Genomic DNA, 10,000 nt, shown 5'->3' with positions numbered 1-10,000 from the left:
TTCGTTAACGCGAAAATTTCGGGGGTATGTTCTCTCGAAATGGGACGGATTTATAGGGAAAGGTAAGCAACACCGGAACTCTGTTGTAAACCGAGTCCTTAAGCTTTCAAAAGGGCGATTTGCAAGATGGACTTAGCGAATGTTCTCGATGGTACTTGTGACTCTTGATAGTTTTATAGGGAATTGTTATTTCTTAGTTTTTAATGCTATGTAATGCGTACATCCTATTCTATGGTTAAACATATCATACGTGCGGATATTTTGCGAGTTGCCTAGTATTTCGGGGAGAGGAGAAATATAAACAATGAGCAAAATGTCCGCTCGTATTATATGTAAAACTATAGAATAAGAGATTTATTATTCCACTACCAAAAAATTGTTATTTTGGCCTCTATCCTACAGTGTAATACCGCCTCTCATTTTGCAAGTTCTCTTGAACTTGCAATTAATTTCTTATTATCAGATTATTGCAGTGTTATAGTGAACTGTCATTTCTTCTTTCTTATATTTTACTTATATGTAATACTGTTCCCAATTGTCTTCATTAGCTAAATACCTTTTGACAGTTTAAAAAAGGTTCAAATATGTGTGTAAGAATTCACTCATTTTCAAGTTTTTAAATCTTGTTTAAGTAAACATGTTTTGTCTGTGTGAATGGGGCATTAGCGCATTAATGCGTACTCAACGTTTTTTTTTTTTTAATCGATCTGCAGAACACTATTTCCCTTCAGCCTAAAAAGGAGTACTCTTGAATGACCAATCGAACTAAACCGGCCAAGTTGGAGTTGGGGTATTCGATCTCGGCACCTGCTGATCACAGGTACATATATAACTACTGTACTAAAAATAACAACAAGGAGTTTGTACGTTAGGATTGGTAATTAAAAGGCGACGACTGAAATTAATTAGGCACTAAATTCGCGCACCTGTCGCTTTAATTATAGAAATATATATCTAACCGATTTTCCAAAAACATTCCCTCAAACTCTTTGGCATCGTTTTCATAAATCCAGACATATTGGCACAGAATTTTCCGAAATGATCAGGGAATGCCCTAGTCTGACTCCAGATGCTTTAGAAAGACCCACATAAGTTAGACACGCTCATGTTTCGGCGTTTCTGGGAAATCTATTCTAACGACAAGTTCATAAAATGCATGTTTTAAAAGTGTTTATCACCGCTGTTTGTATTACATTTTTAATCTAGTGTTGTTCTGTTGAAATAATTATTGACACAGAATTTTCCCACATGATCAGGGAATGCCCTTGTCTGACTCCAGATGCTTTAGAAAGACCCACATAAGTTAGACACGCTCATTATTCGGCCTTGCTAGGCCGTCCAGTGTTGTTCTGTTGTGTTGTTCTGTTGAAATATATGTCTGGATTTATGAAAACAATATCAAGGACTGAATCAAGTTTTTTTTTCTCTACTTCCCACTTCTTTCGCTAAGAAAGTAGCTTGAATATTAGCATGGTATGTAGAGACCTTCTTGCTGCATCTTTTTTGTATTTATCCATACTTTTATTTTTCTGAAGGTTTATCTCACGTTCGCTTGAGTAAATATTCATCAAGGTTACTTCGTCAGGAATCGTTTTCCGTGATTATGACTATGTGACCACAGATGTTTTGGTGGACATAAATTACACGTCAATTAGGCTTCCAATGTGCTATCTCGCACCTATAACGACCTCAGTATTCTACGAAACTTATCATTCACTCAGAGCAAGCTGCTAGAGCAGATAGCAAGCCAGAACAAGGTACACGTGGAATTTGTTGTGGTGTTTGTTTCTTTTTCTTTTCCTCGTTGATGAATTATCCTGAAGGCCAAAATGAACGAGGCTAACTTTGGGTCGGGCGTGCGGCTCCTGTGGTACATATTTGGTAACAATGCTTAAGTGAACTGAGACAATTTAAACTAAGTGGAAAATGGCAGGATATGCGTGATGTATACCTTGTCGGTGCATTTCATCGGGACGATCTCAAGGCAGAAAAAGCCATTTTAGGTCAAAATCAAAATGCTAAGTAACTTTAAAATGACGCAAATAGTAACCTCGGTAAGCTGGTGTCTTGATCCAGTTGCAGAACCGACCCTGATCCTTGCAGACAACTGACTTGTCGGCCTCGAGGAAAGCAAAGATTATCATCAGCATGAAGATTCTTGTTCTGACGCTGCTCCTGGCTTACCTCTCAGCTGTTAAAGCGTGTAAGAACAACTCTCAAGTTTTTGCCAATTTTAGGGTTTACGTCCCTTAGCTTCAAATACGTACCTTGATCAACACCTTTACCCTGTTTGAAAAGTGGTAAAGACCGTCCCTAACCGCCATGTCTCTGCAGCATCTCAAAGGGGGTAAAGGCCTTGTGTGATTTTGTCAAATTTCGTGCGCTTTTGAATCAGTTTTTCGCGGTTTTTGTGCTTGCTAGCTTGTAAACATAGGCGCTAAGAAGTCGAGTTCTTTGGGTGGCACTCGTCTGCTTTGAGCGTGATTTGATCACGTACTCAGTTACCACCAGAAGTCTTGTCCATGGCACTTTTTGTAAGTTGAAAACTACACATTTATGCATTTTTTGCAAATAATCAATTCGTTGAATGGAAGTTGAATAGTTTTATCGCAAGTTGTGAAAACATGTACAAGATCAATAAATCCAGGGCACTTATCCTGTCTTGTGCAAAGAGGAGTTTCCTCAATTTTCCTTTCAGTGTTTAATAACTTAGTTTTTGGTTGGGCTGCCCATGATTATATTAACCCCGGGAGATTTGTATTAGGTACAAAATTTGGTAGACACTCTTCTGACGCTGATGGGGACAAACCTGACACCAGAATTTTAGCCTTGGGTAATGGACTCTTGGATAAACACATAATCCAAATCCAGTATGTCAAGTGTCTTCTTACTTAATATTCACTTAAAGGCCCGCCTTCAAGCGACAGGCTTTGCGTGCCGTAGAAAAATTTTCATACATGAAAATCCAGCCAAAGCTGAAATTTATCCAATCAGATCGCTGTGATAAGCAATGCGAATTTCCATAACAAAAAGAAACGGTCTAAAAGCCTGTCGGTTGACGGTGGGCCTTTAATGTCATTTTGTTTAATAGACTTTATCATGTAGCATACATGCTTTTTAATCGGTCAGTTCACATATTTCCAGCGTTGTCAAGACTACAGAAAACAGTTAAGAGCGTTCGTGTCAGCATCGCCGAACGAATAATGGAAGGTGAGGCACAAAACACAAGCTGCAAGGGAGACCGTTTGGATGATAATAGAAGTAGCGGAAATTGTTCAATCAACACGGACGGTCAATCAATAGAGGAATTGATCCGTGTCCGTGGCTTGCATCGACAGGTAAAGGACAGCGACTGGTTACAAGAAAATACTGCAGAAAAATGGGCAGCGGAAAATCCAGAGCTTGCCAAAGCATTTTTAAATCAGAATGCAAACCAAACAGACAACTAATTTTATTTCCGAGAATTTTAAGCAAATTGTGGTTCATCTGTAATGGAGACTGAAAGGAAGCTGTTTTGCTTATGTAACTCGTGCCTGCGTTGCAGCCGGATGCGTCACGAAATCCCGGTATAGTCCGACTATACCGGCGGTTTTGTCTGTCTGTGACGCAGGCTAATGTAACTCGTGCGCTTTTTAGTCTCTTTTTGAGATTTCACTTCAGGCTAGACTGCATGCACTCTCTCTTTTGGTGGAAAATCCGCTGAGGACGCAAAACGACCGATCGAACGAGGCGCTATGCGAGGGATAAGTACTTTATGTACACGCGTATACATTCATTCGAGTCCTGTCACGGAAACAAATGAGCCCAACAAATAGGCCATTTCCGAGTTTATGCCTGCCTCCTCTTCAAAGCGAGTCAAAGTGCGAACTTTTTTTCTTATGAAAATTAGTTTTCATTCATATGTAAAGTAGAACTAATTATCATCACCAAAACTTTACACTTAGGGTGCTTTCCTTTTGTCAGAACTGGCCGGCCAGACTCGTCAGTTTGCAAAGAAAATGCAACAATTTAAAGAAACACTTGGCGATAATCCCTCGCATTGTTCCGGAGAAGTATATACCATTCTCGAATTGTGTTATATTGAAGGCGTTGTAGAGTTATTCCTTCCTAAAGCCCGGTCTGGCTGAAGAGGAGGCAGACATGAACTCGGAAATGGCCTATTGACCTGCTGTGGCTTCATACATGTAGCTCCTACAGAATGTACACCAGTAGCGCAGAGGTCATGGATTCGAATCCCTTTGGATCCACCTGAAAAATTTTTCAGGTGTCTCTAAAACAAATGTGAGAATGATATACACATATAAAATAAAATGTTAATAGAACCCACTGGGAACTCGGAAAAATCCGAGCCACAGATGGGATTCGAACCCACGACCCTCCGTGATCTAGTCGCATGCTCTAACCACTGAGCTACTGGAGACTCTATGGCGAGCAAGGGTTATTTTCTACGTCAACACGTTAAGAAATGACATGCTGCTCCAAGAGAGCTGTTTCTTCGCTCAACGGTAGTTGAACATGTGGTTCCAAAAAAATGGATGAGTCAGTCCAGATATCCACCACTAGCTACCTCCACTGGTGTGAATAGTTGTTTTAGTATATACTAAAACAGTGAGGCAAGCACAAACAGGTGAAAAAAGATGATTTTCCAGCAACAGAGAGACTGTTTGCAGTCTAAATCTAAGTGCGCCACATTTGCTGGAGAGAAAAGGAGAATCTCTTATGGAATAGTGAATCGTTCTGAATAGTGTGAAACTGCTCGGACTTAATATTGCTATGTTAGCAGTGATTTAAGCCGGAATGTCTCTATGGCAGACTTAGTTAGGAAGGTCTCGTCTAGGCTATATTTTCTACGGCAACATGTTAAGAAATGACATCAACGGTAGCTCAGATCAACGGTAGTCCAGTTTCTCCGTCCGGACCAATACTCGTTGCTGCCTTTGTAATTACATCCGCACATGGTTAAAATTACAAGTCTTCCCGGATAAGGACTCTAAACCGTAGGTCCCGTCTCACAAATATCTTTCATATTCATAAGTTCCCTAACACTGCGAGCAGAAGAGGAAAGAAGAGGGAAGATGATAAAGCACAGAAGACAGTTCTGTTATGTGATCAAGATTTTTGGTGGCTTCCCTAAAGTCCTCGAAATCATGGCTCTCTATTTTCATCATCACACCATTTGTACACCTCGAACTGCTGATGTAATCCTATAACATCTGAAACTATGAAATCGTTCGCAATTTACCTCGCATACATGTTGGACTATTTTCATTAGTAACAACATTCCAAAACATAACTTAGGAGCTCCTCTTTTAGGCCTGGCTAAATCTATATATTACCCAAACTTATAGAGATTTGTATGGAGACGCCATGCTAGTGCCCATCCGGATGGGCACCAACATGGCGGCCGGAAACCAGCAGAAACATCTGTCACTGAGTTTTGCTACAAAAGCGTGAAGTTATCTCTTGAGGAACTAGAAAACATTAAACTAATACTTTTTCTAATACAAGAACTGTTCAGATAAGAATGTAAGGGAATAACCACAGGCGGCCCAGATGTTGTTTGAGATTTACATACGTGACAGTATTGCGTTACGTTTTGAGCCATTTAAGGGAATGTATGAAACGGTTCGAAAATGGCTCTAAATTCAACTTGTAGTAAAGGATTTAAATAAAAGAAACTTACTTTAGTCTGCTCTTGTGTTATTTTGAAGTCTTTGTGGCAGCTGAGGCGTTCTAAAGTCGTTCTAAAGCCATTTTGACGATTTAAACTTTTCCAGGTTTGCTTTCCATTAAAGTGAAACGAAAGGCTGGCGACCTGGTGGGCCGACGGTTCGAACTCGAAGCTCCATAAATTCCACTAAAATGCTCGGAGCTCGCCAAAATTGCCTCACGGCAGCCATCGATAATTGTTCTGTGCTTCGCCTCGGATCCCAAGGTTTATCTTATCCGCTCGAAAAACGCTCCTTTTCGAACGCTGGCTGCCCATTTCTGCTTAATTTCAGTGTCATTTTGATCCGTTACGAGTGATCTTGGGCAAGGATTTCAAAATCAAGTGAAGCTATGATCTTCGCAGTTATGAACGCAATGTTTACAATTGCGTAGAGAAGCCTGAAAAATTCAGGACTTCAACGGGGTTTGAACTCGTGACTTCGCGACGCTCTAACCAACTGAGCTATGAAGCCACTGACGTTGGGAGCTGGTCATTTGTGGGTGCTAATGGTCCCGTGAGGAATGAATCAATGATGAAATGGTATATGAAATCAATGATAAAATGGCATATGAAATGAATCATACAACTGATTTCATATCCGCAGTTCACGTATGATTCATTTCATATACCATTTCATCATTGATTCATTCCTCACGCGACCATTAGAACCCACAAATGACCAGCTCCCAACGTCAGTGGCTTCATAGCTTATAGTTTTATTAATTTCAAAATCGTTGGCTTAGCAACCACCTCCACCGACACGACAAAGTCGCTCTCAACCGTAGGGAGGCACATGTCAATTTGCTCTATGCAAATTGGACCGTATCAGGGTCCCTGGGGAAATTACACCGGAAACGGCGGGAAACTCGCCGCTTGCAGAGAAGTAAAATGAGTCAAATATTACCGGGCTAACAAGACAGTTGCAGGTCGTTGCTGTTCGTTGGTCAGTTCTACTCGAGAGCACTATCTAGTGGCATTAATTTTTAGACCTTTTGGCATTCCCATTTCTGCCCACCAAAACAGTGCTTTTGAGCGCTAAAATCGCTCAGCAAAACAGTGCTTTTGAGCGCTAAAATCACTGCTAAAATCGCTCAGTAAAACACTCGGGGTAAAACCGTGCTCTTGAGCGGTAAAATCGCTTAGTTATTTCCCCAGGGACCCTGATACGGTGCAATTTGCATAGAGCAAATTGACCTGTGCCTCCCTACGGTTGAGAGCGACTTTGTCGTGTTGGAGGTGGTCGCTAAGCCAACGATTTTGAACTCTGGACGCCTGGTGACGAGTTTTTAATAAGTTCTGGAGGGAGGGGAGTCTCAAATTGCTAAAAACAAACGTCACTGAGCAATCTGGGACTCCCCTCCCTCCAGGGGGACATATATTCCCCTCGTCACCAGGCGTCCCGAATTCAGTGTCATTTTGAATTGAACACTTCGCGAGTACAACGCTTTCTGGCCGCCGTTTTAGCAGGTTAACTTACAAAATTTACGGAGTCTGGTGGCTTCGCGTTGCTACCTGGAGATCCTTCAGTGGATTCATGGTTTAGAGAAATTCATGTTTCACGAGCCTGGCGTGTTTATTTAGCGACTGGATTCAATTTTCACGAAAGAAATCGTGCTTGTTTTGGGTCGATCGGAGTTCCTACGCTGGCTTCCGTCTCCTACCTTGTCACTATACTATGAAGGAAGGTGAACGGGGACCATTTTTCCCGAAACTTCGTGTACGTATTAAAGACAACAACATCTCACCACATGGTAAGTTTTATCAATTTTTATTTCCATTTTCTAGCAGATTTTTAGACCTAAACTTCGCCTCATATGGATGTTCTCTATATTTACCTACACACAGTGAGCCTGGGTTAACTGTGGATTCACTTTAATGGAAAGCAAACCTGGAAAAGTTTAAATCGTCAAAATGGCTTTAGAACGACTTTAGAACGCCTCAGCTGCCACAAAGACTTCAAAATAACACAAGAAGAGCAGACTAAAGTAAGTTTCTTTTCTTTAAATTGTTTACTACAAGTTGAATTTAGAGCGATTTTAACCAGTTTTGTAAGATGACTTTTAAGTTGAAAAAGGTCAAAGATAATTTTTTAGCTTAACGTTTCTATTATGCACTGTAAATAGATATATTTATTTTTATCATTGTATCATTATTACTTTTTTACTTTTTTTACCTTTATTTTTATTTTAGATTATATATTTTAGCAGATGAAGAGCCACCTTGTGGAAATGCTGAAGAAAGCCATTATTATTATTATTATTATTATTATTATTATTATTATTTTCGCACCGTTTCATACATTCTCTTAAATGGCTCAAAACGTAACGCAATACTGTCACGTATGTAAATCTCAAACAACGTCTGCGCCGCCTGTGGAATAACGGACATCCCTGCCTTACACCTCTACTAAATTCAAAGAAACCCACTGACCAATCGTTATTCATTACACAGCTTTAGATAATCACGGTAAAACAAATTGATCCACTTAATTAGAGAACAGCCGAAACCAAAATGATGGAGTGTTTTGTCAACAAAGGGCCATTCAATAGTGGCTTTCTCTGTCAAAGTCAACGAAGAGATGTAACCCGGGAATATTATTTGATTGTGTATATGAGATGACATTGTTAATCAAGCAAATGTTTTCTGCAAAAGAAAGTCCTTTCAAGAAACCCCTTTGGTCGATGTCTAGTAAATTTTGCAAAACAGCCTTAGAAAACTCACTTGGTAACTAACGCTATGTTTATGGGGTCATTTTCGACCCATAGCTTGAAAGCGTGACAGAAAATTGGCGTTACATCCGATTTTCACCATATTTAAAGATTGGGATAATCTTATCATTGGCCACTTACAGGCCATTTTTCAGCTCTTTTCACCTTATTCCCCCCTCGGGGGAGTTTTGTCAAGTTAGCTAATTAAATATGCAAGCCAAGAAAATGGCGGCCGCTCGCGGAGAAATGTTTATTTGGTCAAAATTGGTCCAAAATCCCATGGAGATGCACGGCAGGACATTTTCAAGGATAAAGAAGGTAACGTGGGACCAGTTGCTGACTACTAAGGCTGAAATTATCCATAGTTAAGCTGTATTTTCGTTTTGCGTGCGAAAAGCAACGAGGTAAATAATTATCGGTTTATACAGCTGTTTTGCTGTTTTCCTCTTCGAGTCGTTTGTTGCCCACCGAGGTCATTGTTTCGTCTAAACCACTTAAGAATAGTTCGAAAAAGATGTTCCCATTCAACTTTCAGCTCTCAGGCAATAATTCTAGATTTTTTTACATAAACATTGCTAAGTATTTAATGTGTTCATGTTTTTCGGTTGCTATGGGCGACGTGCAAAAAAGATTTAATTCATTCTATTTTTGTTCGATTGTGCTGAAATTTTAACATGATGCAGCTGGATGGTTAGAAAGAGATTTTACTTTGTCGATGTGTGGTAGCTATTAACGCGAAAGTAATATATCGCTTCGCAGTCAGGGTTTCTGATTATATTCTTTGCATAGCGTGAGTTTAGCGTGATTTGTAATGGGGGATTTTTGTTTACCTCGGAGGAAAATATACCCGAAAAACTTCATTTCATTCACCTTTCAAACGAATATACATTTACATATGTTCCGTGATGAGTTTGTAGTGAAAAATGGATATTGGACGACGGGCAACCCAAAAATCCGGAATCCGGAATCACAGGTCATTGTTTTACCAATAGAGAGAGTGAAAACTATCCTAAACATTCATAAAAGCTAACCTTAGGCCTAATTAGGCCTAAACAAACGTTTTAAGGCCTAAGGTTAGCTTTTATGAATGTTTAGGATAGTTTTTACTCTCTGGATTGGTAAAACAATGACCTGTGATTCCCGATTCCGGATTCCGAATTCCGGATTCCCTGCTTTTAGGATTGCCCCCAGTCGAAAACGAAAATCTGCTAAGGGCAAGGTTTTTGGTTACGTGCTCGTTTTTATGTTTGTTTGTCAATGCAAAAAGTTATCGGTAATATGCACTTAAGGTGGATCAGTTCAATTTTCTTTTTCAGGGTTACAGAGAACTTAAAACTCGTTGGTCTCAAGTTTTTGCGGTCGTCCAAGGGCAACCCTATAACCAGGAATCCGGAATCCGGAATCCGGAATCACAGGTCATTGTTTTACCAATCCAGAACTACCCTAAACATTCATAAAAGCTGTTACAGCCCGTACTCGTTCTGGAAGAGTTACAAAGAAGCCTGAGAGACTGGACCTGTGAATAGTTATACTAACCCCACCCTAGTGTGTAGGACTTAGAGTGTCATGTGACTTTCGTTGT

General features: G+C 40.1%; 1 long non-coding RNA gene across 1 annotated transcript in view; it reads left to right on the top strand.

Moving 5' to 3' along the window:
* The first annotated feature begins 7,156 nt into the window (after positions 1-7,156).
* The window catches only part of LOC138060466 (uncharacterized), a 2,938-nt gene continuing 94 nt past the window's right edge, over positions 7,157-10,000 (top strand). Inside the window, exons 1-3 of the long non-coding RNA XR_011134361.1 lie at positions 7,157-7,461; positions 7,556-8,736; positions 9,735-10,000. The exon at positions 9,735-10,000 is cut by the window's right edge and continues 94 nt beyond it. This is a non-coding gene — a long non-coding RNA (uncharacterized lncRNA). The remainder of the gene's footprint in view (positions 7,462-7,555; positions 8,737-9,734) is intronic.

Source organism: Montipora capricornis, chromosome 8 (assembly GCF_036669925.1).
Source record: "Montipora capricornis isolate CH-2021 chromosome 8, ASM3666992v2, whole genome shotgun sequence".
Taxonomy (NCBI): Eukaryota; Metazoa; Cnidaria; class Anthozoa; order Scleractinia; family Acroporidae; genus Montipora; species Montipora capricornis.
This window is presented reverse-complemented; position numbering and strand designations above follow the sequence as displayed.